We start from the raw sequence: 24,041 nt of genomic DNA on the forward strand, positions 1-24,041 counted from the left end.
ATTTTCAATGTTGTAGTGAAATTTTCATGTTCCAAAAGTTTGGCATCACTGATCAACAAAGCATTTTGGAAAGGATGAGCCCTTTTCAAAGACGGTGGGCTGAAATAGAGTATAAAATTGAAGGCAAAAGTAATCATGGCAATGATCCATGGTATAAGAACCCATGTTTGCTAATATGGCTTTTGGTGTGGAAGGTAAAAAATTTGGTATAGTATTATAGTTTTCAACATAACAAATTGTGGCATCTTGAATTTAACCATAACTAAGAATAGTGTATTGGTTTTTTATTTATGATGACTATAACTCTACCATACTCAAAGAGGAGGCATGCCTCAAGGATATTGCATTGCTAAAGGCAAATTATGAGGCAAAAAGAAAACAATTCATAAACAAAGAGCAAGATAAATTGAGGGACAAAGGATACAAGTACCTTGGAATAGCTAATCCTTCGCATGGAGAGGATTTCTTTTTTGTTTTGTTTGCATTGAATTGGGATGAAAAGAACATGATGGCTAAGGACAAATTGTATGCCATTTGTAGTGCTAATATTGCTATGGAGAGGTATGTTTCCTCATGGACTAGTGTTCTCTTATTTTTTGGAATTAAACTTAATTTGTTTCAACAATATTGAAGTTATGTTTTGTTCAATAACCAATATATTAGGAAAAGGGAGATTTTACTTCTCATGACTATCACAAAGGCAAATGACTCCACTATGTCACACTTTGTAGATGTAAGGAAATTTTGCAGCTACATGAAGCGAGAGATGTATTGGTTTCATATAATTGGAGAATGCTCTTTATTGATCAAGAGCTTACAAGTTGATGGAACTGAGATTCCAGGAGGATTTGATGTTTTTTAAAGGTATTTACATATTTTAAAGGCATTTGCAATATTTTTGGTGAGATGAAGAATGTTGGAGACTCTTAGAAGGTTCTAGAGCTCACACAATCAAGCAAGAGGGTGGTGTACCTCGGGGGGGTCACCTTATACAAACATGTAATATACCACGTGAGTTCAAAAGAAAGGGTATTTTCATTATGTTGACTTACAGTTTTCCAAAAATAGAAGGGGTTTATAAATGCACCTCATGTAAAATTTACATTAGGGGTATTTTTATTCAAAAATTTTCAGAAGCACACTTTTTAAGGGAGGCGGGGGGGAGGGGTGTGTGTGGGGTGGGAAGGGGATGGGTGGGGGGAAGATGGGGGGAGGGGATCAATACTTAAAGGCATATATGTCCTCATGAGAAAAATATTTACAACTAGCATGGGGGAGGGGGAGTGGATTCTATTATAGCTTTTCATCAATATGAATTTACCTTGTGTTCACATTAAAATCCATACAACTTCCAAGTTTGAGGATTATAGGCAACACACCAAGTGCTTTTGTCAGGTGAGGCAAAGCATCCAGAGTTGTTTCCTCTCCTTGCAATATTATTAGCCTTTCCCTTTAGGGCATATGCTAGTAAAATGGTGCATGGCTCCAAAAAATTAGCCACACTTTACTCAAGTTAAGTGGCTCACTATCTTGAGTAAAATGGCCCATTTTATGAGTTAAGAGTTGTGGATCTTGGAAAAGCATGAGTCCTTAAAATTAGGCATTGGTTACATCAAGGCAGATTAGAAGTGTTGGAGTAGGGCAATCAAGAGGTTGCTCAACTCGCTCAACCTTGTAAACTATCATGGATAGTGGTCAAAATAGAAGTGGTACAATGGTGTAGTAGTAAATTGCATATTAGTATGTATAGCACCCCCCCTCTCTGCATAGAAGGCAAGAAGATAAGCCAATCATTGTCTTCCACTCATGTTAGGAAGCTATTGTTAAGGTGAAAACCTGACTTTAGCCACCTTCTTAACAAAAGCTCCTTATGGATTGCGAGTCATTGGCAAGCAATTTTCTTACTCGTGTCTTTCTAATTTCATGAGAACCCATATATTGGAAGGTCAAGTGCATCAAATAAGATATTTGACAAATCAAGGGTTGAAGATGGGAGCGAGGTCTAGCTCAAAGACGTAGAAGAAAGCAATGAAGATAATGTGGTACGGTTTTAGTTCTAGGTAGAGGATATGGATATTTGTAATAACACTCACAATGGTAAGTGACATATTTTTAACCATTGAAACCTCTAGTAAAATGTTATTTTCATATACGATAATTATTGGTTTATGAAAGATTTGAGCTTTAGTAAGGTTTGGGTCTGTTTTAAAATCACTTTTGTATATGTATCTTAGGGCTAATTTCTGATCATTTTGGAGATTAATTTGTGAGACTCTTGACTTGAAATTATACAGGATCTGATTTTGAGCTTATTGAGGCAACACTGAATGACTATAAAGATAAAGGGAGAGTAAGAGTTGTATGCAAAGGTATGATTAGAAATGATTGCATTTGTGCCCTTCAAGATCAGACTTGCACATGATTTTCACAAAGCATATCAAGTCAAAGTCTCACATCATGGCTATATCCAAAAAAACATCTACCAACCATGTAGTTAGGTTTTCTTAAAATGCAACAATTGAAAAAAACCTTCTATATAAATGAATCACAAAGATCAACTTACGAAAATGGGAATGCACATTGGGTCCTCTTTAATACAACATTTTGAGCTAGTTATCCTGTTGAAATGTCTTGTGTGATGTCTAAAACACAAAATTACTTTTTGGGGCTAATATAAGAACCATGGTTCTTTGAAAGGCAATTTAAGGTAGCCACTCCTTCTCATGCTCAAAAAGGGTGATCAAAGAGAGTGAAAGGAAGGCTCTAGTCTTGACCCAAAGAGTCCCATCCCAATGAGATTAAGGCATTGTGCCAAGGGTGTCACTCCGGACTACTTCACAAGCATGCAATGATCGTGAAGGCAATGATTTTTGTTTGGTGGATGTTTGTTTGTTTGACTTGGCCCAATAGTTCATACAAAAGTGAGACTCAAAGTACAAAACCAAAATCAAGGGTGTGGATGTAAAGAGTAGATGAGGGTAATTGCCTAACTAGTGTGGTAGTTGCTTGGGATCTTGTATGAGCAATGAATGCTCATAATGCTCCACTTGATGAGGTAAAAGGATACATGATGCTCAATGCATGGTTTTCCATTTGGAAGAGCTGAGTTGGAGAAGTAGTCACTATGGTAGTATCATGTTTTAATTTGAATTGTACAGAAGGGGCCATGAAAATGCACGTTCGATTCAAATTTTAGATTTACAGAGGGGATATAACTATTGCCTTCAAAATTCACAAAAGGGGTATATAAAATGGTGAAAAAAGGGGTTTTTAAAGTATCCTTTTAATGCATGTTATATAGTGTGCTTCTATAAGGTGACCCCCCAGTGGTGTACATGTATTTCTAGTATAAAGAAAACATATTTTCTAAATAGCATTTGTACAAATGTATTCTAGCTTAAGAGTGCTTTTGTTGTTTGTTCTTATGTTTTTGGAAAAGATGTTGGGTAGTCTATAGGAAAGTGGGGTGCTAGAAAGCCTCCCTCCTCTAGTGGAGGAGTGGATGGACTTGGGATGTGAAATTTGTATGTTCTCAAAAGCACTGCTTGAGAGGGGTCTATCGGAATGGGAAATACGTGTTTGTCCATGGTGGATAGACTATCCATTGGATAACATTCCACAACAAGAGATTGAATTAAGAGAGAGTAAGTACTTTGAGAGCCAAACATAGTAAATATGTGGTAACTCTTGCTCTTAGCTATTTGTTTTAGTAATACTTGCCTTATGTACAGGGTTCCTAGAACAAATTTTTAATTTCTATGCACAATGAAGAGGATGAAGGAAATGGTACTTTCTGAAAATGTATTTGTTTAACATGAAAGTTATCATAACTTTTATACTTGTGTGTTTTCTTAACTTTGTTGTTTTTGCAAATTAGAAATGCCTAATACAATAGACATGGTCCCTCATATTGTGGGGATAAAGGTGACTTGTGGTGGTAACATGGGAAAGGGTATATTGGATGGAATGCAAAGTTTTAGTTTGATCCAAGTATCCTTGTTTTTAATTTGCATGAATATAATATTGTATTTTGTTGATTTAACACTACTTAAGTACCATTAGTGATTCAACTGTTGATACTACAATGAAGAAAAAGTTCACAAGAAAATGAAAGGATATCCCCATGATAGATGATACGTTGGAGCATGGCAAGGGTAAGCCAATTTGCATGAATGATAGAGTTTAGGGTTTTCGTTTGATGAGTCAATTTATTAAAGTATTATTTTTTTGGCTTTACATTTCCTAGGTAATATAAGTGAATCAAATGAGGTTGATACAGTGAAGCGAAGAAATCTAAACACAAAGAGAAAGTTGTTTCATTGGATGAAGAATTAGAAGGTGAATCAAGTATCATTTTTTGGATTATTGGAGTCATGTTAAAAGTATATATTTTCTATTTTTTTGAAGATAATATAAAATTTAAACATTAAATACTAAATAAGTTGCTTTCTTTCCTATTTTTCTTTACAACTTTAGGCAAAAAAGATGATTTTGACATGGATAGCATTTGGAAAGAATAGGCAAAAAGTAAGGGTCACTTTGAGGGATCTTTGCGACATACTACACCTTCTTGGGCTATGTCATTTATGACTCAGTCAGAGCTTATACAAAAGTCTTGTGGACCTTCCACTATACACAAGACAAGTATGTAGATTTCTAGCTTTACATTCTATGCTTAATATTTAGCCAACATCAACATTTGTAAGTAAACTTTATTTTGATGATAGGATTTCAATACCAAACTATCATAGATGCTCTATTGGTAGACGTGACATTGATCAACGATTTTGCATTGGATGGGTATATTTTTCAGCATCCTCTATATACACGTCTATTGTAATGGTTGCTTATGCTTTGTTATTATGTTTTCAATTTTAGCATTCAGCGCTTCATGGAGGGAAATACCATCAACTCTTACCAACATGATGGTGTCCCATCATATGAGGTTGCTAAGTTATTATTTGCAAACTTTCCTACATATTTTCTTGTTGTTGGCCTTGAGGCAGAAGGTATATGTGCTTGCATAAGTTTAGTTTATAAACACATGTGATATTGCATGGTCTTATACATCTTTACATTTGAAAAGGATTTCCGAATGGAATACATTTTCTAGTGCACTTGTCAAAGTTGTCGTGGACCTAGCCAATAGATTCTTGGCAAATGAGGGGTTCTTGGTGATTTTGGGACTTGCATAACACTTTGGAAAAGTTCTTAGAGGAGCTCGTGCCATTGGATTGAAGATCCATCACACATGGACTCTCGTGTGTGAGGATGGATATAGACACCCTAATACTCGAGAGGAGGTAAGTGTGTTGAAGACAGACCTGTAACTTTTTAAAATAAAAGTTTAAGTAGCTAACAAGATGATTGTATATTGCTAGGTCATGGACCTTATTGTTGGATTTTTTTATCGAGGGATGTGTGTCCCTTCATATGATACAGTGGTTGGCGAGATGGTGAGCCCATACAGGTTTCCTGCCTCTCGTAGTTTCCTCTTCAAGATAGACCTCTAGGGCACATCATTTGAGCACACTTATGTGGATGGTGTAGAGGTTTGAGGGGGTTCAAAAAGATCATTAGCTTTTTATAGGTGTATTATACACTCTTAGACTAGTTTATACTTTGCATTGAGATACGTCATGCTTTTGTTATGGATGCTACTAAATGGTTTCTTTTGTAGGTGGCTCCTTGCTATGTTCACAAAGGATCTCGAATATGTACTGAATATTTTTCTAGGTTGTGGCAGCCTTGCTAGAGCATGCACAGAGATGCATCATTTTTGCATGTGCCTTGAGGGTGATTTTAGCCTCTACAACCAATGCTTTGTTGATGTGGCATGCAAATCACCCTAGTGACGATGATGATTTCACATGATTTGTAATTGCATTATTTTTAATATGATGCCTTGTATTGGTTGTATTGGTAGTGCATGCCATGGGGCTTGATGATGCTTGGGAATGATGTATGACTTTATGGATTTTGGATTTCACTTAAATTGCGATTATTTCATAAACTCATAAAATTATGCTAAAATTTCATGCTTTAGAAGTAGTTGCATACCTATTTTTTGTTGGAGATCAAAGTATTTGAGAGTTTGCAATTAGTTTGCAATTCAACATCCGAACATAATTGATCTAATTAGTTTGCAATTGCAAAATAATTAAACTCAAAGCAATAACATAATCAAACAAAAAGTTCTATTAAAAAACCAAAAAAATCCAAGTGATGACCAAAAAGCTTCAAGAAGCACCTAAAAAGCTCCAAATGAAGAGCTTGCTAACTAATAGCACTCTATAAATCTCATTTGATGTACTCGTCTACTTTTAGTTGTTTACTAACACTTGACCCAATTTATTTTGTTGCTACCACAAGATAGATGGTAGCTACTGATTGGATTATGCTAGACTAAGAAAACGAATCACTTCAAAATATGTACCTTCTAGTGTCTCTCTTGGTTTGGTAGCTAGTATGTACAAGATGGTTGCTACAAATATCTGCATAAGGCTAGCCATGAATTGGATTAGAAAACATATTATTTGTGAAAAATACAAATTGTAGGTTGGTAGCTACCACAAGTAAGGTGGTACCTAATGTATGCAAGGCGATTGCTACCAATTGAATGCTAGTACCACATAGTATTTAGAATAGGCTACACATTATTTGTAAAAATTACAAAACAATAAGTTGTAAATGCCACAAGTAAGATGGTAGATTCTGAAAGGAAGATGGTAGCATATTGAACCCTAAGTCAAAATCTGCCTTAACTTTTGTGAAAACTACCAATAATAAATTGGTAGCTACCAAATTCACACTATTTTGCACACATTATCCTTCTCAAACTATACATTTTATGATATTTAAACATCAATATTATTTCACAATAACTTTTTTAAAGGAATCTATAAATATCTTTTGAGATAGTACATAAATATTATTTGAGAAACTCACCCACCGGGTTTTTTTATTGATTATTGAGCCACTTGTATGTGGTTGCTACCACAAGATATGTCGTAACTACCAACCAAATTTTGTTAGATTCAAAATAGACCACTTTCATTGGTAGCTAGCACTTGCAAAGATAATTGCTACCAATAGCCTCATAAGGCTAGCCACAACTTGGATTAGGCAACACATTATTGTAAAAAGTACATGCTGTCAGTTTGTATATATCATAAATAAGATGGTAGCTGCACTATGTAAGGTTGTAGTTACTAATTGAATGCTAGTACAACATAGTATTTAGAATAGATTGTGCATTATTTGTGAAAAGTATAAATAATAAATTTTATCTACCACAAGTAAGGTGATAGCTTCCAAAAGGAAGGTGGTAGCCTACAAAATGTTATTATTGGATTACTACTCAAAACCTTGTTCTAGAATCTACCTTAACATTTGTGAGAAGTACCACTAGTAAATTTGTAGCTACCAAATTCATGCTATTTGAAACAGACTACCCTTTTCAAACTATATATATATTTTGATATTAAACATAAATCTTAATTCAAAATAAGTTTTCTTAAGGAACTTGTACATATCTTTAGATATTAATACATAAGTCTACATGTTGCTACCTATAACTCAAAATAAACAACTTTAACTTTGTGAAAACTACACCCTTAACATTTGTGAGAACTATAGCTACCAAATTCATGTTGTTTTGGGCACACTATCCCTCTTAAGTAGCTACACACACACACACACACACACACACACACACACACACACACACACACACACACACACACACACACACACACACACACACACACACACACACACACACACACACACACACACACACACACACACACACACACACACACACACACACACACACACACACACACACACACACACACACACACACACACACACACACACACACACACACACACACACATGCACGCATGCATGCATGGATGTGCATGCATGCACACACGCACACGCACATGCACACACAGAGGTTTGATAGAAATATTTGCATTAAAGATGCAAAGCTAAAAAAGTTCTCACTTGCATGATTTTACAAAAGAAGTACAAGGCTAATAAAGTTTTCTTGAAAACCTTAAGTATACCCATGGAAAAGAACCAACTTAGGTGCATAACCTCATGGCTCTCTTCATCACTTTCAACCTCCAATTTTGATAGGTGGTTATATATCCTAGGTAGTCAGCAACTTTGAGCCACTGATATAACCAATCTACCACCACAATGTAGGTGAGATAATTCTTAATATCCTCTCGGTTTTGCTGTACAATTTTCTTCAGTGCAACATCATAAATGTGGGATTCTAGGTGGACTTCTTTAGCTTTATCATCAATCAAAACTATATCAATTGGGTTCTATTTAAGGAATGTATTTTTGAAACCTTACAATTCCTTATAGAAGATAGGATTATCTTTGCCAATAGTGCAGAGGTCCTATCTACTATAGTTCTCTACCAACATAGCTTTAGTCTAATTATAAAGGCTTGGAAAGGATCATGTTAGAATATTTGTAGCCTTTCGATGCATAATAGATGTTCAAACAAGGGTATCGAAATGTTTGAGGTAGTATTCCAAGGATTCACCTATGTTTGGTTTTATAATAACATAAATTTTCATTTTGTGCCCACTATGCATTGCTTTTGTGTACTAGAAAAATACAAGGCAAGGCCTTTGTATGAGGAAGAAACACGCACACCATTGAGATCCAAAATTAGAGCAAGCTTTCACTCAAAGTCTATGATGTTCATCTTCCCATGGATGATACCTTTTTGGTAGGCTAGAACCCATTTGTTCTTCTATTGCATTTTCTACACTTGCACTTTCATGCTCAATATTTTCAACACCTACAATATTTGACAATGCATAATTCCTACTTAGCATTTCCTACATCATCCTCAACAATGATTGAGCAACATACCACTTTCCCTCTCTTCTCCATTTTGGTGAATTTTCATTGCCATTGAAAATTTGTGGAGAGAGTAATCATGGTTTTAATCTCTCAACTTACCTTTGCAATTTCTTCCGCATACATCTGTAGATTTCGGGCAAAACATAGGTTTTTCTCTCTCTATGTTTTCTCTTTTATGATTTTTTTCTGTAGGTTTTGATATTAGTTCTAATCCTAAATGTTGTCTTCTTGTTGTTGCCTACATTTATTTTGGATATGAGGCATATGTACTCCTCCTCTCTCTCTCTCTCTCTCTCTCTCTCTCTCTCTCTCTCTCTCTCTCTCTCTCTCTCTCTCTCTCTCTCTACAATTCTTTCGATAGATTTTGATATCGATTTTGACTCTAAATGTGGCATAGGTGCTTATCTCTCCCTCCCTTTCTCTCTCTCTCTCTTTGTGTGTATCTGTAGATTAGGTGGTCTACTTGATGTTGGTTCTAAGTCTTGTTGTTGTCTTCTTGTAAGGATCATTTTGGAAGAGACACAGGTGCTCATCTCTCTCTCTCTCTCTCTCTCTCTCTCTCTATATATATATATATATATATATATATATATATATATATATATATGATTTTTTTTCCTTTTTTTTTGGTAGATCTTGAAGTCAATTTTAACTTGTACTATTTTCTTCTTACAAAGATCATTATGGCCAATATTACATAGATACGCTATCTCTCTCCCTCTATCTTTGTGTTTTCTATCAGTCACACTATTTTTAAGTAGAGCTTTGTGTCAATTCTAACTATTGGTATTATCTTCTTACAAAGCTCAATGTGAGCAAGGTTGTATAGATGCTATTTTGCATGTGTGTTCTCTTTCTTACTATTTGTACAATAGAATTTGATGTTAGTTCTAATTTTAGAATAACTTATTATTGCAATAATCAATGCAGAATAGAGCAAAGATCCTCTATTCTCTTTTGCAAAACAACTTAGAGGTAAATTTTCCCTTCTATGTGTTGCCAAACTTTAAATGATTGATCAAACATGTTTGATTTACAAATACATATTTGAAAAGAGTGACATGTTTGGAACCAAGGGTTGCATACCTAGTGACATAGGTCAGGGTATAAAATGTTGAGAAATGAAAAATGATGTATGCTCCAGGAAGAGATCTCCTAAATCCCATATGCACAGTTATGCACAGTGAGGAGAATGGAACAACCCAGAACCTAATTCACTTGTGTAACAGTTGGTCTATTCATTGTTCATGCCACTATGAATCTTGTCTTCATCTTCCAACCTCCATAGCTGCTATGCTCTAGATCCATGATCCTTAACATGGTATTAGAGCTTAGTCAAGCATGGCTCAACTCTCATCCCACTCCTCTTAGCTTTTCTCAACCTTAAGTCAGCTCAGTTTGAATGCATGACTTCAGTTCTCACTTGAATCTCACACTCACTGTGTGGTAGAGACTGGACCTGTAGCACCTGGATACTTCATAACTCTCTCTACACGCCATATCTCAACTCAATTTCCTCTGGGTGTTTGCTCTAAAGTTCAAGGCACTTCATTACATCATAAAAATTGAGCCGATTCATGCACGAAGTAGCTAGCATTGCATGATTTTGTCGTCCTTGTAATTCTATGCCTAATTCCTCTCCTATGGCTTGATCTACCTCTGTGCACCACAATTCACCTTGCACATATAGGGCTTTTGAAGGCCTATACATAAGCTATCTTCCACATAAATATTGTAGTAAATGATCCATTGTAGCTCCTACTACAAGCAAAAACAAGATTTGTAGGAAACCTTAAAACAAAGACTCCATAGCCTTGAACTTCAAGCTCAAAAATCTCTTCAATTTCTCACCCTTCTTAGTCAACTGGAGTCCCTGTCATTCAGATCTGAGCAATTCCAATAGATGCAACTTCAAGAAGAAGATTTGGAGCAACCCACTTGAATTCAAGTAGTCCACTTGAAGATCAAGAAGACCACCTAAAATCAGGCAACATCAAGCCTGAAATCAAGCTAGTATCTCTTGATACTAACCTAGTGCTTCTTGGCACCTTTTTTTCTTGACACATCCAAGAACAATTCATTTGTTGGTTTTACTTTAGTTCTTGCAATGAAAAACATGAAGATTTTTAATGTGGAATTCCCAATTGATTAAATCTCTTGTAAGCTTCAATCTCATTGTAAGATGTCCGAGTACACTTATGGTAAGACCTCGTTCAAAATGTCTGAATTTGAGCAAATAGCCAAGTTCAATGGAGAAGGCTTTCATGCCTTGAAGGAGAAGACCATGTACCACCTTATGCAGAAGGACTTGTGGGACCTGTGTGATGATGATTCAAATAGCAAGAAGTAAGACAATGAAGACGAGTTCATTGAAGAAGACCAGCTCAACAAGTGGAAAAAGATGAATGGAAAAAGATGAACAACAAGGCTCTAGGCATCATTGCCTGGGTACTAAGTGATGATGTCCTACATCATATCTCTAGCATCAGAGATGCTAGAACTGCTTGGGAGGAACTTGACAAGATCTTTGGTACCCAAGCAAAGAATTCAAAGGCAAAAGTACTCATGCAGTTTTATAAACTAGATATAAAAGAGAGTGCTTCCATGACCATACACATTAACAAGTTCAAGAGCCTAAAAACCTAGCTTGCAACTCTTAAGAAAAATATTGATGAAGATGAAGCAATAGCCATACTACTTGCAAGTGTAAATAAGGATTCATATGAGAATATTGTGTCCACCCTAAGTAATATTCCAAGCCTCTCACTTAAAGATATTGAGCACTCACTACTTGATGGAGAAAGCAAAGTTAAAAGCAAGGAACACGCCATCAAAGACAATCTCTTATACACCAAGGGCACTTATGGAGCAAAAGGCCGTGGTTGAGGACTCAGCACCAACAACAACAAGGATCGGATTATATGTCATTAATGTGGCAAGATTAGCCATACAACTAGTGAATGTTTTGAGAAGAAAAGAGCACAACAGATGTAGAATGATCACCACCAGAACCAGTTCATGAAAGAAGAAGAAGAAGAAGATGCTTTCGCTACCATCAACAACTTTGACAAATTGTTCTAAACAATTTTCATTGTATCTTTCATATGCTTTTCCCATAGTGGATCTCTATTTTTTCCCTTAGTGGATTTTCTTTGTAAAAACCCTTGCCAAATATGTAAAGTTTCAAGCTTTAACTTGACTAGGCTGCATATGAGATAGTCTCCCAAGCCATGACCATGTAGGGGAGACAAAAGCCAGCAACTATAGGAACTCATCATTCGAGGGGGGGGGGGGTGTTGAGAAGTGACAAATGATGTATTCTCTAGGAAGAGATCTCCTAAATCCCATATGCACAGTGAGGAGAATGAAACAACCCAACTATTCTAAAGCATTGTATTTGACTATCACTTTCAATGTGAGTAATGCAATATCATGATGCTTTGTACTTTTAGTTAGTGTCATTATTATTGTCAGTCTCTCATACAAGATTGTGTTTATGAGTCCAAGCTTCCGTCTTGGAATCTAATTCACTTGTGTAATAGTTGATCTATTCATTGTCCATGTCATTATGAATCTGGTTTTCATCTTCCAACCTCCATAGTTGCCATACTCTAGATCCGTGATCGTTAACATAAAAGGTGTAAGAGACCTAGTTTAGGGTATCCACATATTATCAAGAAAGGACTCTTCACCTTCCTTTCAGCTTCTATCGCTTCCTCCCTCTCCCTCTCTCTCTTCTTTGTGAAAATGTCGGATCTAGAGCATGGCTATGGAGGTTGAAAGAGGAAGAGTGAGCTCATGAGGTAACAAACATCAAGACCAAATGTCACACAAGTGAATTAGGTTCCAAGATGGAAGCTTGGACTCATAAACATAGTCTTGTGTGTTGAAAATGATACAGACACTTTGCTAGAAGTTCAAAAGTACTACGACATTTTATTCAAAATGAGAGCAATGCTTTATAGGAATAGACTAGGCTGCACTTTCTACCATTGTGCATATGGGATTTTGTATCCTGAGCCCACACTGCTCCATACAAAGAGGCTAAGCTGGGTGTGATTCCCAATATCTCAACACCCCTCCTCAATCACAACCAGAGAAGTACAAAGTGTGTAAAGGCTTTAGTGAGTAATCACCTGCAAAGTGTGGGCACACCACAAACATGGTAAACACCAAAGGCTATCGCAAAAAAGGTTAAGTGTGGGTACCAAAGATGTGGTGGACATCTAGAGGTTGTAACATGGGCCTTATAAAGTTTACATAGGCTGTAGTACAAGGTTACATGAGGAGTTTACAAGATTGTGTTAGAAGCATTAGGGCTAGGCAATACATGGCTAAAAAAGTATTAGAATAGAAGGAGTGATGAGGTTTGGGTGGTATTATTATTATTTTTCTTTTGCTCCATGGTCTTCTTCTTCTTTAACAGCAACTAGATAGGCCTTTTGGGACCTCTTCCTGGCATGACAGAATTTCTCTGTGTGCTCGATCCTTTTGCAAAAGTCACATATCATTTGATCTTTCTTGCCCTTGTACCTAGTATCTATATATAACATTTGTTTATCTTTAGAGGTGCTTGGTTCTTCTTTAAAATGCTATCAGGAGACCTTGTCTAGTAAGAACCCTGATTTTAGGTCGATCCCAGTGGGTTTGTTCGCGAACGTTGCGTTGTGAGACGGACTCGAGAAACCCTAGGCAACAAACCCCGTAACATTCCATGGGAATGTCGAGCAGCAGCACCACTTAGACTTGCCTCTTGGTGGATGCTAAAACATGCCTAATAGGTGGGCACCTTACATGTGCCCAAACCCCGACGGTTGTTTGTGTTGATGCAGACAACCCTGAGTGTCCCACAGGTCTCCTTCCCTCCCATTTTTTCAGTTTACCATCTCCTTCTCTCCTCTCCCATTTTTTTCTCTCATTTTCTACCTCCTCCTCCAAATTTTTTTAGCCATGGAAAAAAAAAATGAAACTTGAAATATAGATTTTCAGCCATCGGGATGGAGTGTTGAGCTTACCCAGTGAGGTTGATGGAGGATGTTGGTCTTGTTTGAGCTTGTTGTAGCGGCTACTCTCCTTCTTGCTTCTTATTTATGCCTTCCAACTTGCAGTGGGAGAGAAAAAGAGGGAAACAAAAGAGAAAAGAAAGAAGAAGAAAAAGAAAAAGAAGGAGGAGGAGGAGGAAGTAATAAAACATAAGATAAAAAAACAACTATATTTAAACTGTTACACACAACTTCCAATGGCAAGAGATAGGTACATATTGAACATCCATCATGAGAGAACATGATGATGCTGCCTGACATCTGACAAAATAAAACATGCTAATAAAAATATGTGCTACATCATGACCTCGAAAAAAATTTATAAATACTTGCTAAATTTATTTTTGAGAAGATATTATTTTTTAAAAAAATTATTTAACTAACTCTTGTGATTTTTCAATATGTAGACTTTTTAAATGATTTGGTTCATTAATGGATTAATTCGCAACTTCAATCATCACTAAGAACTTGCCCATGGAGTAAGAGCTCATTTAATCCATTTTTGGTGGGGGTAACAAACTATTATTTCTACGTTCAAAGAAATTGATAAACAATAGGCATGCTATTAGATATAATATTTCACCTTCATAGCTCCATTGTTTATTGAGTTTTAAACCGGCTTTTGTGAGAGACAATGGCAGAAGTTACTCTTCAATGGTCAATCACTCCCAATCATTGGAACATATTAACTCAAACTTCTTTGCCACTTATAAATAATACTTTTTGTGTACTAATATCAACTCTAGCTATTGACTTAGAGTTGGATGATATACTTGATAGTTCTTGTTCATTTCCACCAATAAAGAAAGAGATTTTACCTTGGATTGCTAATAGTCCCAAAGGATAGAAGTTGAAGGCTTTATTGCAGATGAGTGAAGGACCTTTTTTTTGTTAGTGAGATTCCAAGAGAGTACAATGGTTTTTTTTATTTCATTCTTCTACCTACATATGACACATCTTCAAACATGTATGGGATGTAGTAACAATATGATGGTCATGTCTAGAAAAGACCCCATCCAACTAATATCTTCCTAAATGCTACTTCAAGAATAATCAAATGTAATTTCATGGTTACCTCAATAGCACAATGAGCAAGGAGCTACTTGCAAGTGAAGAAAAATATTCAATCACTTGTCACTAATGTAGTAACGTTGTCACTTGTTATGCAACTTGTAATTCCAAAGTTTATTACATTTTGCCAAAGGACACAAGCATGGAGAGATTGATGCTTCATGTAGGCCCTCACACATACAATGTGCAACCAAGGACTTCAATGGATGCAATTAAAAAAATTAGATCTCTAATTCACTCATTTTTGCAAGTGAATCGATACTATGGTTCTAAGAAGATTCAAATGATTGTAGCAAAAAACAAATCTTTGAAGCTTTGAAAACTAATGGTTCAAAGGTGGAGGGAGAACAAGAGCTTACAAAATTTTTGGAGGAGTTGATGCCATTGGTTCAAAATCAGAGGTTAGTTTTGGTTATTCAAGTCTGCAAACTATGGTTTGTAGCATTGTTATTGGTTTAACAAACTTCCTTTTGTTGAGGTTCACAGTTCAATAGTATCATGACATGCCAGAGAAAAAAAGAAACGTGTGTTGTTGGAGATTGCTTTGATAAAATTTTGGAGTTGAAAAAAAGATGCATGTTTCCTTTTTTTCATGGCAATAGATTTCCAGGGCAAGGAGGGGTGGGTGAAAAAAGTTGCATTTTCAAGATGTCTACTAAAGGACCTGTCTCTTGAGTGGAATTGGTAAATCGAATGCGACACTCAAGAAATGGAGACATTTGCAAGTCTTGGGTTCACTTCGACTTTACGCATATAATAGATGGCTAGGAAACAATGTCTTGTTCTATGTATGAGATCCACGGTTCGTTCGGGAACCTTACTTGTTATCAATTTTCATTGACATATTTTAATTGCTAATCACTGTATTTTTTATTGCAGCTTGAAGGGGATCATGGTGATTGCTATTTGTGATACAAAGGAAGAGGATACAAAAACACAAATTCTCTTTCGGAGATGCCTTAATAATGTGATGCTCGAGTGTGGACACCCTCCTGTAGACTTTGCATGTTTTATGGCGGATGAAGCATGTGCAAATTGGATGGAGATCTACATTGTTTTCAATGGGGGACCTAAGAATGTGTTGGAAGGAAGAGAGTCACTGTGTTTGTTTCACTGGGAACAAATCTTACAAAAGTACACAAAAAAATACGTGTCTTTAAACCTTCAAAAGCATCACTTGAATTTGTGTGAGAGGTGGGGCCTTTCAAAATCCATTAAATAGGGCAATAGGAATGCCACAACTATATAAAATTGGTGGCAGCAAGTAGGACTACCTTGAGATAGTGTCATAGCATCGAAGAGATGGATCAAATGGTAGGAGAATATGATAGACCATTGGGGTAGTACTACACATGTAAATGTTTTTATTTGTTTCTATTTGTTACATGCACATGTACTAATATCATTGGGGTGGGAATACCCAAGTACAAGAACAAAATAGACATGTATCAGGAATTGTTGACTTTTTTATTGGGTTGCAGGCTTCCTTGAGTCCTTGGGAGAGGGCTTGTATTCCAACACAAATCTTTCTGAGAGAGTGCATGCCAGTTGGTTGGTAGGGGAGGGTGGAAAGAAGAAAATTGATTTGTATGATGAATGCGCCACTAAATTGATCAACTCATATATTCAATGTTCAAGGCAACTAGCCTTCACAACTGGAAGATACTCTTGAAGTGGTCCTAACATGGATGCTCTTATTAATAGGGTGGTTGCAAGAAACACCCCTTCACCTTCATTCATAGCTTGAACAGTTCAAGGAGCAATTCTTGGCACCCCCATGTATGGAGAGACTTTCATTTCTGGGAACAAAGAAATAGTTCGAAGGAAAAGAAGAGCTCTAGATGGTTGTAGCTCTCAGAAACCTGGCTATGCAATGGAGTCAAGGGATAGAAAACAAAAAGGATGACCATGCAATATAAATTTTCAAAATAGAAATGACCAAGTTACAGTAGTCTTGGAGCACATGTAGTGCCAATTGAAATGGATCTCCCAATTAATATTGTCTTAGAGGAGGAAATGCATAGAATTTTGTGGGCCATCCAGAGAATGCTTGTTCATTGCAAATGAAAATGTTTTGGTATTATAAATAGAAAGAAGTGCTGCAATGTTATAGAAAGTCGATCACCTGGGTTACTATGCCCTTCATTTTGGTTAGAGAGGGAATTTCAAGGTAAGCCTATTGCACAATGGTTCTATTTTTATAGTCATGATGTGGAGCATACATGGGGATGTTGATAAACAAGTTAAGTATGTGCCCTTGTGACCAAGGATTTGGCCTATTGACAAGGGCACCAATGCTTCTACAAAGGAGATTTCAATCTTATAAAATGAGGTTTTGCATTCAAGCATGATGGAATTCCACTTACCCCCAAAAATACTATGACCCATGGGATAGGACCACTTACCTCTTCAAGTGGCAAGCGAAGCAAAAAATGGAGACATGGTATTGGATGTAGTTTTCATGGAAGAGAAAGTAGTGGTGGAAAATGAGAAAGTCATATTTTATGTTATGTTAGAGCATCAGTATGAGGTGCATGTCAATCCCAAGCCCTTTTGCACGTGTCCTAACTTTCAAAAGAGAGAGTTGGAAAGTAAACCCTTCATGGTCTGTAAGCACATGTATTATGTCTACATTCGTGTGCTTGGGATAGACAAAAATCAACATATGATGATGCCTCAACCTTCCCTCAAGCAAACTGGTTTAAATTTTATGCTTACCTTTCCCCGATGCATAAAATGAAAATAAAAAACTTGAGAGTTATATTTTGGCTATTGTTCAATGAGATAGGGACCATGCACTAGTGAATGGAAGATTTAAAGGGCATATGAAGAAGTGGAGTGTAATGTCTCCGTTCGTAGAATTGAGTGCCCCCCCCCCCCTTTTTGATTTATATATTTTTTTTAAAAAATCCCCTCCCCTTGTTGTCACCGACAGGTGGCAGGGGGGGAAGGACGCGAGGATGATGGCAAGGGGGAGGGAGGGAAAGGAAGAAGTGGACGGTGACATGGGGAGGAGAAAGAATGTGATGATATGAACAAGGATGACGGCAACGAGCACGATGAGGGAGGAGGCGACGATGCTGACAAAGCCAAAGTAGAAGAGGAAGTTGATGAAGATGATGATGGAGGGGGAAGGCCATGTGGCCAAGCACCCCCTTGGGCATATCACCCTTGCCTAGTCCCCGCCGCCATGCGATGATGAGTGGTGGGAGGGGGAGACACCCCCCACTCTACCTCCATGTCATAGTTTCCCCCCACCCCAAAATGATACTCCCAAAACCTATCTAAACCCCCCCCCCCCCCCCCCCCCCCCTTATTATCAAAGGGGGCATATGAAGCCTTAGAGGAGGCCACAACATGTTGGGGGAGAGAGAGAGAGAGAGAGAGAGAGAGAGAGAGAGAGAGAGAGAGAGAGAGAGAGAGAGAGAGAGAGAGAGAGAGAGAGAGAGAGAGAGAGAGAGAGAGAGAGAGGAGGAGGAGGAGGAGGAGGAGGAGGAGAGAAGAGGAAGAAGAGAGATAGAGAGAGAAGAAGAAGAAGAAGAAGAATAAGAAGAGGGAGAGAGAGAGGAGGAGGAGGAGAAGAAGAGAGAGAGAGAGGAGAGAGAGGAGAAGAAGAAGAGAGAGAGAGAGAGGAGAGAGAGGAGAAGAAGAAGAAGAAGAAGAGGGAGAGACAGAGGAGGAGGATAAGAGGAAGAAAAGCAAGAGAGGGGAAGAGAGAGAGGAGAGAAGAAGAAGAAGAAGAAGAAGAAGAAGAAGAAGAAGAAGAAGAAGAAGGAGAAGAAGAAGAAGAAGGAGAGAGAGAAGGAGAGGAAGAGAGAGGGAGACAGAAGAGAGAGGAGAAGAAGAAGAAGAAGAAGAAAAAGAAAAAGAAGAAGAAGAGGGAGAGAGAGAAGGAGAGGAAGAGAGAGGGAGAAGAAGAGAGAGGGAGACAGAGAGGAGAAGAAGAAGAGAAGAGGAAGAAAGGGAGAGAGAGAGAGAGACTCTTTGAGGGTTCTCCTTCCTTTACCTTCTTTAGAGGGTGACCACACGTGTTTACCCCCTCCTATCCGCAAGCCTAATCCCTCCCGTCACGATAGAAGGAAGTCGCCCCACACATCATCTTTCCAACAAGAGAAGGAGAGAAAGAGATTTAAAGGCCAAAGTATGGCCCCAAAATGACCCAAAACGAAGGATGACATGCACCAATGGAAATCCCGCATCCGATAGTGGAGCCATCAATCTGGGTGACCGTCAATTCGAATGTAACATTGGGTATGGTTAAGCCATCTCCGAATACCCATGTACGAATTTCCATCTTCCCTATTCATGAGTCATAGGCCATATCACTTTGGTATGCACATGAATTCACGTAAAGGAGTAGCTTGAACTTATTCCTACTATTATAAATTTGCATTTCGATTGTTCCTTTTAACCCAACTTAGTTGCATACGACATATTTGCTGATAGCACAATTACAAGGAGGAACTAGACAAAGGTTATGAATGGTATAGTCACTAAAAGAACGACATTAGAAGATTGTGCATACAAGTGCTAGGTTAAAGCATAGTCAAGGGTTACAGGAATAGAAGGTTCTAGTTTAAAGTTGGATACTTCAAAAGTACTTTGCCTAAGAGCCCAAATAATAAGAAAAACTAAATTTTTACTCAATGCAAAGCTTGTCAGAGTCTAGTTACTTGAAATCATCTCGCACTTATCTTATAGTATATTTACACATCAGGTCTATAACATGTTGATATATGGGAATAATTTCCCATTGCTTCATGGCTTTAACTAGGGCCCAATACAAGAAATTAATCATAAGGATTAAAACTGAGATGTCCTAAGACCCGTCGGTTAACTACAACTTCTATCAATCCAATTCAGGGTTGGATTATTGATCAATGTAAGTGACCTATAGAACTTATGTCGCGTTGTCGTGATGTTATGAGGACATAGTGTGAAAATGTATGGAATGCATCATCATCCGACTTCTCTATTGATCTAGAGAGTCAATGTGATCTGAGCCATTAGTACTAGTGCGAGTTGCATGAATTATCCGAAAATACTAGATTTCTAGATAATTTTAGTCTATTTTTTATATTATTTATTGTAAAAATCCAAAAAAGTTAGAAACATCTTCTAGATTAGGATGGCATGCAAAAAGCTAATTGCTTTTTCAGCCAGTTAGGGGATTTTCACAAGAAGGATAGATTGACGAAATCGTGTGCATCGCGATCGCGGTAAACAGGCTGAAAACTGTAGATTGAACTGAAAGAAGAAGGAGCGATCTGGGAGATCCGTGATCAGGTATCCTGCTATCCTGTGGTTTTACCCCCCTTTCGGAGTCAACGGAGCCATCAGATTTGGGTTTCGGGCAGCAGAGAAAGAGACGCTTTTTCTGATCCACGTTTTTGGTCTATGAAGGAGCTCGAGGAGAACTAATGCCTGGAGATTGCTTCTGAGTAGAGCAAATATTCTAGGTTCTTTCAATACATATTGTTTCAACTCATATTGTTTTTGTCGTGTTTACCACTTGGGTATTCTCTATCTTCTCTTCCATCTCCTATCTCTACTTCCTTCTACTTTTGATCCCCGGTGGATTCGACCTTTTGACAAAAACCCCCCCGAATTGGTGAACCCTACGTGAAAGGTCGTCACAGAAGAAGGAAAGATAAGATGGGAGAACCTTCAAATACAATCTCCAATGATGTTCTGCAACAGTTGGTGCAAAATATGAATATGCTTATGTAGGTACAACAACAACAATAGGTGATGCAAGCTTCAGCTCAAATAGAAAGTGTTGTGATGAATGCTTTGCAAGCAGTTGAGCATGAGGTGAAGTTATTCAATGGTAGGAATGTATCTGCATATGTACATACCTATGTTCAGAAGATGGAATTCTTTGGAGTGGCTCAATCTGCATGGAGCCGGTATTTTGTACGTGTTACTATTCATGAACTGAAAGCACGGATTACTGAATTATACTTGCAGAATGCTGACTGGGTAGCCTTCAAGAAGACACTCAGGGAAGAATTTTACATTGAGGACACCAGTTTAATTACACGCAAGACTTTTCAGGAGTGGATTATACAACCTAATAAGGGTCTTGTGGCTACAGAATCGTTAAGAGAATTTGAAAGTAGATTTGAGCAGTTGGATCTTGCAGAATAGCAAGCTCTTGCAAGTCAAAAAATTGAATTGTTTCTACAGGAAGCTGATCCTAAGCTTCAAGAGAAGCTTGATGATTTGCTGGAGGATCAAACTATAGAGACAGGTTTGAAAATAGAGTGGCGACATGTCAAGGAAGCTGTTACTGTGCTTGTGGAGAAACATAGGAGAAGAGAAAGATTGCATGTCTCTAGCTTGCCCACTGTTATGGGTAAGACAGTTGAAGTATCGAGTAAGCCACCCGCTTCCGTGGCTAACCCTATGGCTGTACATGCTATTGTTCCCTCTGTTAGGGAAGATGTCTTAGATGAATTGGTCAAAGGGATGCGGGATATTCAATTGAAGGTTGCAAAATTGGATGAAAAAGGACAAGAGAAAAGGGGACGGGCAGTAGTCCCTAAGCCTGGAAAAAGATGTATGTGGTGTGACAATTTGCAGCACGAGAGAAAGGATTGTGCTGCCTATCAGGAGGCCTTGGCACGACAGCTTATCTTTTGGAAAGATGGCAATATCCATGCACAAGAAACGGGATTGCATCTTGCTTTGAATTTTGGAAAGGGAGGTATGCAAAATTTGTTGGAAGACTTGGCTGTCCGAAATGCTTATGCGACAGTACATGCTTCTACTTTTGGTCTACAGTTGGATAGAATGCATGGCCAAGTGATGGTTGGTCCAAAGACTAAAATATGGACACATGCTTTACATGCAGCTAAAAAGAGAAAGGTCACTGATAGTGAAATGTCTCATGCAGGGCAAGACATTCGTGGCATAACTGGTTGGGAATCACCAATAGATGCATATTCAGTGTATGCATATTAAGTAAAGATACAAAACACGGATGTACTTGTGGAAGAAAAATGAAAAAGAGATGAAGATATTGCAAGGACATCTAAAAGAATGACAAAAAGAAGTATGGATCAGCCTAAAGCTGCAAATCAGCCACTTCCCGAGCATGATATGGAAGAGGTCAATCAAAAGCAAAAACAGGATAACAAATAAGAGGGCAAAAAGAAGGGCAAACAGCCAGGATATAAGCTGCAATCTGACATTGAGACAGCCACAGATCTTAAGAAGGCTCTTGAAGAATGGATCTTAAACAGTTGGGTGGAATTTACCTTGGGAAAGGTGCTTGGCATTGTCAAGCAAGAATTTCATGATGAGATCATTGTCATAAATAAAAGGAAGCGCCGGTTTCTTGGTGATACCACTAGTGCATTACTACAATTTGAAGAGGAAACTGGTTTTCGGGTTGAATATGAGCATGAAGTTAGTACAAGATTGTCTATGCAGGATGCTACTAATCAATGGACAGCAAGTGGAAAAGAGAAGAAAGTGGCTGAAAATGCATTGTCTTATAGCAATATGCATGGTGGAGTAAGGCAAATGCAACAATATGGAGAAGAGACTCTAGGATTTATTCCTCGAAGTCACTACACAAGAAATCATTGGGCTAGAGCTACCACTGAAATGGTAGTGAAAATAGGGGAGCGTGAAACTCCTTGTGTTTCTTTACTTGACCATGGGTCTGAGATAAATATCATTGAGCGGGGATTGTATGAAAATGATGCATGGCCTGTAGACACTGGTCATGGTTGGCGTATGAGGGCTGCAAATAATTCTTCAGGGGAGCTCTATGCTGCATGTCCTAATGTAAAAGTGACAATTGGTGATGTACAGAAAGAGCAACACTTCTTTGTACAAGATAATTCCTCATATGCAGTGATTTTGGGATAGCCCTATATTACAAGTGTGCGTATGGAAACAAAGGTGCTTGATGATGGTTCTGCTTATGCAAGAGTCAAAAGCAAAGATGGGAGGAAAGCAGTCCAATTTCTTACTGTTTATATTAATCATCCTAGAAATCGTGATACACTTCGAGAGTCTCCTTTGGTTTCAAATGCAAGGGAATTCAAAGACTTGAATTTTCATTAAGCACTACTGTAATGTGGGGCTATAGTAGTGTTGATCAGAGGGTGTACTCGCCTCTTGATGAAATGAAGCACATATTTACTATTGGTAATTCTCATTTTATAGCAAACAATTCATGTTGGTTTAAGCTTATGGAAGCTATGTGTAGGTCTGAACACATATCTATGAAACGGGCTATTAAGAAACTGAGATCATTGGGGACGTTAGCTGAAAATGATGGCATTTCAGGCATCTTTTATGGGCTGCATATTACTGACACTATGGCTGAAATTTCAGCAACTATACATGCAAAAAATGAGGCTGAAAACAGAGTGTTGCCAATATGTTCTTTGGATATGTGTGATGTTATAGCATTGTTTGCTCAGCAGGAAGGAGTACAATGTGCTGAAGCATTTGTGGAGACAAAGTATAAGCATTTGACAAAAAGGTGAAACCAATTGCTTTGCCACTTCCACCAGAGAGTGAGGGTATGTATGAAAAAGTGTTAAGGTAGCCAAGATTACGGGATCCTAAAGATATAGGTCATCAATTTACATCTGAAACATTATAGGAATTGAAAGTTGGTGCACAAGGGTTTCTTTTGCCTCTATTGAGAGAAACTATTTTATGTGGATGTTGGCTAGACATGGGAAGGCATTTGCATTTCAACCAAGTGAAATAGGTTGTGTGGATCCAAATGTTGTCTCTCCTATGGTTATATTTACTGTGCCACATGTACCATGGAACTTGAGGCCTATTCCAGTGCCTAAAGCTTACTTGCCAAAGCTGATGGATTTGCTAAATGAAAAGATTCGCATGAAGATCTTGGAGCCTTCTTCAGCCCCGTACTCAAATCGTTGGTTTACTGTGCCCAAAAAGAATGGGGCTTTGAGATTTATTCAAGACATGCAACCAGTCAATAAAGTGACCATAAGAAATGTGGGTGCAAGTCCTGTGGTTGATGAATTTGCAGAGGCT

The sequence above is a fragment of the Lygodium microphyllum genome, chromosome 5 (assembly GCF_053477565.2).
Source record: "Lygodium microphyllum isolate KBCC chromosome 5, Lygodium_microphyllum_v1.1.10, whole genome shotgun sequence".
In the NCBI taxonomy this organism is placed as follows: Eukaryota; Viridiplantae; Streptophyta; class Polypodiopsida; order Schizaeales; family Lygodiaceae; genus Lygodium; species Lygodium microphyllum.